Genomic DNA, 8518 nt, shown 5'->3' on the forward strand with positions numbered 1-8518 from the left:
AAGCATTGATGCTCCTAGAGAACAACTAGTGATTAACAACGGTCGTGAGATTTCTAGAATACCAATATGCAAGCCAATTAAAAGAACCCAGACTCAAGAGAATCCCACGATGAAAGGTATCTTAAAGAAGGATAAGACAGAGGGAAGATATCCAGAATGCATCACGAGTTCACAACAGATCATTAACCTTTTAGAATCAAATCAATGCACTTATTTAAAGTTAGAAAGGGAATTAAGACTTAAACCAGGAGAAAGTACGGGTAGAATGTACAGTAAATCCAATTTTGAAGGAAAGGAAATTCTCACGCTTACTGAAAAGTCGCAAGTAAACGGAATACATTATTCTTCTAGTTTACATGAAGTCAGACAGGGCAAAATAGCGTTACAGATTACGAATAACAGAGGAGGAAAGGTTAAGTTAACACCAGGTACAGAAGTATACTCCATACCTATCCGAGTTGTAGAAAGAGAAACGGTAGCAGCAATTAGTAAAGGAAATGAAAATTATGCTCAGGACATAAAACTGAGAAGAGCTAAGATAGGATTTCATTTAAAGGTGAACATTAAGGAAAAAACCAATGTTAGAGAAGAATTCATCAGACTTACTGGTGCGAATATAAATGATATAGTGTTCGCTCTAGACGGGCGCCACCTTGGGGAAATACACGCGAAATAACGCACAAGATAGACATTCCATCAAACACAAAGCCAATTTACATACCAGCTTACAGAGTAGCACATTCCCAGAAGGAGATCATTGAAAGAGAAGTACAAAGAATGAATAGGCAAGGAATAATAGAACCATCTAAATCCCCATGGTCCTTTCCACTTTTGCTAGTTCCTAAAAGGGACAAAACTATAGAATAGTTGTGGATTTCAGAAAATTGAACCAAATTACTGAAAATGATCCTTATCCAATGCCGTCAATGCGAGATCTTATCGCCACTATAGGGTCCAAGAGATACTTCACCACTATAGATTTATTGCAGGGATTCTTGCAAATTCCTCTAGACGAAGAAGGTAAACCTTTGACTGCTTTTTCCACTAGTAACGGCAAGATACCAATATGTAAGAGTGCCCTTTGGTCTAAAGTCAAGCCCGGTAACTTTTGTAAGATTAATGGATAAAATTTTGGGCGATTTACTAGGCAAAGACGTACACTGTTACATAGATGATTTGGTAATAGCAACAGACACTATAGAGGAACATATAGACTTAGTTAGAGAAGTCCTAAAGAGATTAAGAAAAGCCAACCTGAAGCTTAAACTAAAGAAGTGTAACTTCCTTAAAGGAAAATAGAACTACCTTGGTCATACACTAAGTGAAAAGGGCGTGAGAAGTAAACGACTTAAAGATTAATCAATCAAGGAATATCCTACACCTCAGTGCAAGAAGGACGTGAAGTCATTCTTAGGTTTAGCGGGTTTTTACCGCAAGTTCATAGGGAACTTTGCAGTCAATATCAGCTCCACTAACTGAAACTTTTAAAGGAACACGTATCATTTACATGGACAGACGAGCAGCAAGAAGCATTCGATGAATTGAAAGAAAGATTAACACACCCGCCAGTACTTAGCTTTCCAGACTTTGGCAAAGAATTCTTTTTAGCCACGGATGCAAGCCACATTGGTATAGGAGCATGTTTAATGCAAAAGCAAGATAATAAGTATAATGCCATAGCTTATTACAGTAGGAAATTAAAGCCCTCAGAAGTGAACTACTCAGTAACAGACCTCGAGTCTCAGCTATTATAGACGCTTTAAAGCATTTCAGATATATCATTTTGGTTACAAGAAATAACAGTGTTCACGGATCATTCAGCCGCAGTAGAAATGCTAAAGAACCCTAATTTTTTCTGGACGAAGAGCCCGTTGTTCATGACAGCCCAAGATTATGATATAGAGGTGAAATATGTCCCTGGGAAGACGAATAAGGTAGCAGATGCATTATCAAGATATGTGTCACAAGGTGATAGTATAAATATGATAAGTCAAGAAGAAGAAAAGAATGAAACAATGTGCAATGACATAAATGTACTCACCATGCATTATACAGAGGAGCTTTCCCGGCAAAATTTCATAAAGGAACAAGAAAGAGATGAAGATATAAGGGAACTGTTTAAATACGTTAGAACGAAAGAAAACACAGCCAACAAGAATTAACCGAACTAGTAGGAAGGTTGGATGTTCCCACAGATGCACTAACGGACATAGATGGCGTATTAATTTGGATGTGCCACGAATATGACCCATTTGGTCAATTTCTAGGTGTGCTGCACAAAAGATTAGTACCTAAGAGTCTAAGAAACAAGGTCATTGAACTAATGCACGACGATGACATGAGAGCTCACCCAGGAAGGGATGAGACAATTAGATTAATCCAAAGAACTTTCCATTGGAAGGGAATTCACAAGGATGTTAGTAATTATGTGAAGAGCTGCAATACATGCAACAGCTACAAGGGAATGAACAGACAAGGAAGTACCACTAGGGAAATATCCTATCCCACAGACTCCTTTCGAAAGAGTATCTATTGATCTTATCACTAATCTTCATACCACGAGTAAGGGAATAAGAATATACTAGTATGTATCGACGCGCTCACGAGATATACAGAGTTGGTACCACTAACTAGTAAAAGTGCCAAGGATTGTGCAATCGCTCTCATTCGATAAAATATTTTTGCAGATATTTCTGCCCCACAGCTCATTATTTCTGATAATGGGACCGAGTTCAACAACTCGTTAGTTCAAGAAATTTGTAACGCCTTTAAAGTAGAAAAGGTAGCGATACAGCCGTATCACCCAGCTAGTAATGGCTTAGTAGAAAGGAATAACAGGAAGGTTTTAGACGTATTACGTCACACAGTAGGACAGGATCCTGACTGGGACGTCAATTTTACCTTTAGTCCAATTATCATTAAAATGCAAGGCATCATACGAGTACTCGAGCAACTCCCATAAAAGCTTTGATGGGATATGAACCCAGATTACCTTATGCATGGCTGAATCAGCCAATACAGCCAAACTACTCTGAAGATATCATGAAGATAAGAATCGGAAACTTTAAAGTAATTCACAAGCAATTGCACAAGAATTTAGAAGAAGCCCACAGAATATGATAGAGAAGCATCAAGAAGGATTAAGGCCTGTAGACTACAAGAAAGGAGATGAAGTCTATATTAAGAAGGAAGTAAGAAGTGGTATTAATTATAAGTTAGCCACAAAATTCACAGGACCATACAAGGTCGTAGACGTACAAGAAACTAAGATAAAGGTTAAGAAAATGAATAACCAAATGCCTTCCACATATGCTGAATCATTAGAAGAAGAAGAATTTTGGATAAACAAGGACAAGGTCAAGAGAACCAAAGAAGTTGAAGAATCCGACATGACAGAGACGTCAGAAGAAATTCCAGAAGAAGGAAACTAGATATAACCTAAGAAATAGAAGAGTCACTTTTCAGTGAAACAGAAGAACAAACCCATTAATTCATCCAATTATTCCCATGTATTTATTTGATTTCGTTATTGCTAAGTTTACCTTCATCGGTCGACTTAGGAATAATCTTTTGTTGTTGCAATTCTTACTTTAATTAGTTGGTTTGTAGCAAGAATTTTTGAGTTACGTGCACTAACTTCAAATTTATTTTGACTTGAAGGGAAATATTTGGGTATGTAAGAAACGATTCAATGCGCAGTATAAGAATTTCAAGACGTATATTAAGTTTAATCGTTCCATAAGAACATTCTTAGAAGTAAAAGAATAAATAAGACGGGTTAAGATAGATATTAAGAGATTTTAAGATAAGAGAATTCGTTTCAGAATTGACTAAGATTTTGAAGGGGTAATTAATACACTTATTTTGTTCAAATCCATAAGATGTTGATTGATGAAAACTTACTAATAAGATATTAATCGATGAAGACTCACTAACAAGAAGTTAATTGATGAAGACTCATTAACAAGATAGTAGTTGTGAAAACTTACTAACAAGATATTGATTGGTGAAGCTTACTAATTGTTGTCACAGTAGAAGAAACCTACAAGTATTAACCACTAACTGGTTTCTTTAACCGAGTTGCCAATTTTGTTTTTGTTTTTAGTATCAAGCAGTGAAGTTATATAGTTTAATGTACAAGGTTACTCAGAAATTACAGTAAGAATGTCTAATGAAATTTTGCATAAACACAATACACAATCTCAGTAGGAAGTCAAGGACACATTGTTATTGCATACAAAATACACAAGGATATTTTCTCCAGGGACTTGTCTCCAAGCAGCAGGTCGCAGCAAACAAGAAGCCATCAAGTTGTCGTCAACAAAAACGAAATTTATTTTCCATAAAGAAAGACGATATCCACCTAGATAAAATAGACTGAGGACTGAACCAAATCATGTACTGTGAACTTGGATAGTTACCATTATTTTTGCTTCTACCATGCATTTATATAACTTATGTGACTCAAGGGCTTATGTATGTTTAACTTTCAGTTTTTCTTGTTTTTTTTTGGTGATTTATTTTGTTTGCATTCAGTTTCATGTTTCTTAATGTGATTTACTCATATTTGAATTCAGTTTGATATTCATTTAAAATTACTTAATCAAGTATTTGTTCAAATTCATATTCAGTTTTTTATGTTTCTCTGAATGTTTATTATTCAAGAATTTACTCATGTTTACATTCAATTTTGATTGTTGCCCTTAACGTTACTTGATAAGGATTTGCTCATGTTTACATTAACTTTGATGTTTTTAAGTTAAAGTTTCAATATGATTTCCAAGAAGCATAAGTTAGGAGTCCTCTTGTAGGTATAATATTTGCTTCAGCTTAGTTTAACGCTGTCGGAGTCAGCGAGGTAGCGGGCCGAGACTGTAATAGTGTGGCACAGTGTCGTTATTACAAAGGCAATAACTTAATAATACTTAAGAAAAAAGGCACGAAACGGATAATAAGAGAAGAAAAAGGGAAAGGGAATATGATAATGATTTTTCTTAGCGAAGGGATTTTGTTACTCCAAACATTAGGCTTTTAGCCATTAGACATCTGGTTTTCATCTCCCCCAAAAAGCCTCTGTCCGTACCAGCGATTAGTGACCAACAAGAGATTATAGTCGACGAGGGATATCGCCCAGGCATCTTCGAGAAATTGGAAAACTACTCTCATTAGCGCCTATGACTAATCGCCGTTCCCTTCATGAACAGGTCAGAGAGAGCCATCTGGCATATGTTAAAAAGGAATTCTATGACCCGTTGTTCAAAGGAGGGGAGCGCCGAACTCTTAAGTGCTCCACCCTCTCGAGATAGACCTAAGGAAGGACTTCGACGAATCAAAAGCCATGAGTGTTGGTCATAAGACAGCCCAAAAGAAGTATCAACGAATGACCTATGAGGTTACCAAGGGATACGCCCCTAAGAAGCCAGGACATGAAGAAGGAGGCGTATACAAATTCAAAGCCTACGAATCTTGTAAAAGACAATGACAGGAAGGCGGTCTTGTATAATGTCTGTAGCCACTAAGACACAAAAGGTCTTTCAGAAAATGCCACACCCAGTCAGTATCCGAAAAATCCAAAGGCGGTGCTAAGGAGATTTCAACCCAACAAAAAGGGCAGACAGAGAGAGAAGAAAGCAGAGAGCAGAGAAAAAAGGGGAACAGAGAAGTCGAGAGAAGATAACGACGAAGAGGGGAACGAGGAGAACCAGTGGCGGGCAGCAACAGGCAGAGAAGAGAGAGAAAGACAGAAGAATCCCCAGAAGAAGAACAGTTGCAAAAGTGTGGGTGTGCGAAGCAATCAAGACAGTGAAAGTGACAATCAATACTCAAGTAAATTTCCCTCGTGCCTATAGACTCGTAACCGCAACAAGTGCCAATTAAGTTTTATCAGTCCAAGAGCCCAGTAACTCAGAAGGTGGAAAAACCTTTGTAAGAATCCCTAACGAAGAATAAAACGTAATTTGTATGGATATATCAATTTAATTTCTCATCCATAATTAGAACCCATTGTTACAAATTCCAGATTAAGAACATTGAGTAAGACAAGAAGAATTTATATAAGCCTAATTCCCCAAAGTACAGCCTCCACGGCGCACGTTACCTTAGATCTGTGCAAAGAAAGTAAGTACCGTCACATATATATATATATATATATATATATATATATATATATATATATATATATATATATATATATATATAAAAAAAGATTAGGAAAATACCTTGCTCAAGCAGAACCCCGCCGTTCCGTGTCAGGACGATGGAAAAAGAGTCAAGAGGAGGGCAAAGAACAAAGTGACGTGGCTTTATGCTAAATACAAAGGTATTGAGGTAATATGGTTGTTGAGAGAAGGTACCAGTTTCTTAATTGACAAACTTCCAAGAATGAGGAGGTTGGTGTTCGTATGGTGACGTCATAATGACCTTAAAGTTGATATAATTTATCTCTGTCTTACAGATTCTGGCGTGATTCCTAAATATTTGATTGTTCAGGGGTGGATAATTTGCTGCAACCGGCGCTTACTTCTTACGTAGGTCTGTTAATTACATCGGCAGCAAATTAAATAAATACACTACACCGGACTGCATCAAGGAAGGCAATTTCTCTTTGTGTTTTAGGAAGCTACCATAGTTCTAGGATTTATGCAAGTGAATCTGGTATCAACTGCTGGATAATGGCGGTTTAAAAATTTTCTTAAGGGAGGGCAAAAACTTCCTATCATGTATATAAGGTATTTTACTATAGTGTCTAAATTTCTGTGCTAAATGGACTGGACTATGTGGATGAAAAAAGTTGATTGATGTTTTTTTTATGCATTTAGAAATAGCCCCGGTGGGTAACAATTGCTGTTGAAAAAATCCCTCAAGAAATATTATTTTGTCATGGAATAAAATTCCAACTTGATGTTAGTTTTATAGCCCTGTGTAAGATTGTTGATAAAGAATTTAATTTAATATTATAAAAACAAAAACTGTAGAAATTCAAGCCAAGTTGGGTAAAGTAGGTTTCCTGGCGATTCCTATGCTAAAACAGTTATCTTTACGAACTACCATTGTGTCTAAAAAAGCTAATTGTTCATTTTCTTCTAATTCACTGGTTAAATTTAATATTTTGATGTTTGGAGTTAGCATATTGTAGCTCCAAACGTCAAAATATCAAATTATATATACATAAAGGCAATATTCCCATCTGTTTTATTTAATTTGTAACAACATTTAGAAAGAAATACAAAGTTCCTTAATATCCATTGCCCTAGCCTTGTTTTTATATTTCACAAAACAAAAAAATATAGAGATTTTCGGAGCTGTCTGCCGGACATACCCAATCGCTCAAACATATATGCGATATTAAAAAGATATTTGTAACTTAATATTTATAATATATATATATATATATATATATATATATATATATATATATATATATATATATATATATATAAATATATAAAATATCGAACTACAAATGTCCTTTAATATGTAATTCTCTTTACCTCGGAATTAATATATTTTCATATATGTTTAACCGAGGGGAATTTTTATTAAGCGATAATAGGATGGGCGATCGCCAGGCTCGAACCAGCGAACTCTCAGTCCCAGGACTGGCAGTGAAGCCTAAAACCACTACGCCACAGCAAGAGATATAAGTTCATGCCGCCTCCCAACTGAAATACCTGTCGCGCGCAGGTATTTTTGTTGTTTTTTGGAGACTGCACAAGCCCATCTCGTCCCCGGTAGCGTAGTAGTGCTTTTGCCCGCACGTAGCCATTATATCAGTCATATCACATTACCGTGATTCATATACAAATATCGAACTACAAATGTCCTTTAATATCTAATTCTCTCTACCTCGGAATTAATATATTTTCATATAGTTTAACCGAGGGGGAATTTTTATTAAGCGATAATAGGATGGGCGATCACCAGGTAATGTGATATGACTGATATAATGACTACGTGCGGGCAAAAGCACTACTACGCTACGGGGACGAGATGGCTTGTGCAGTCTCCAAAAACAAAAATACCTGCGCGCGACAGGTATTTCAGAATTGGAGGCGGCATGAACTTATATCTCTTGCTGTGGCGTAGTGGTTTTAGGCTTCACTGCCAGTCCTGGGACTGAGAGTTCGCTGGTTCGAGCCTGGCGATCGCCCATCCTATTATCGCTTAATAAAAATTCCCCCTCGGTTAAACATATATGAAAATATATTAATTCCGAGGTAGAGAGAATTACATATTAAAGGACATTTGTAGTTCGATATTTGTATATGAATCACGGTAATGTGATTGACTGATATAATATATATATATATTATATATTATATATATATATATATATATATATATATTTATATATATATATAATATATTATATATAGTATATATAATATATATATTATATATATATATATATATATATATATATATATATATATATATATATACACAAATATAATATAAGCCATAATATCTGTTCCTTTATACGAAACGTGAAAAGAAGCTTAGATACTAACAAACCAAA

This window comes from Macrobrachium nipponense, chromosome 2 (genome assembly GCF_015104395.2).
Source record: "Macrobrachium nipponense isolate FS-2020 chromosome 2, ASM1510439v2, whole genome shotgun sequence".
NCBI lineage: Eukaryota > Metazoa > Arthropoda > Malacostraca > Decapoda > Palaemonidae > Macrobrachium > Macrobrachium nipponense.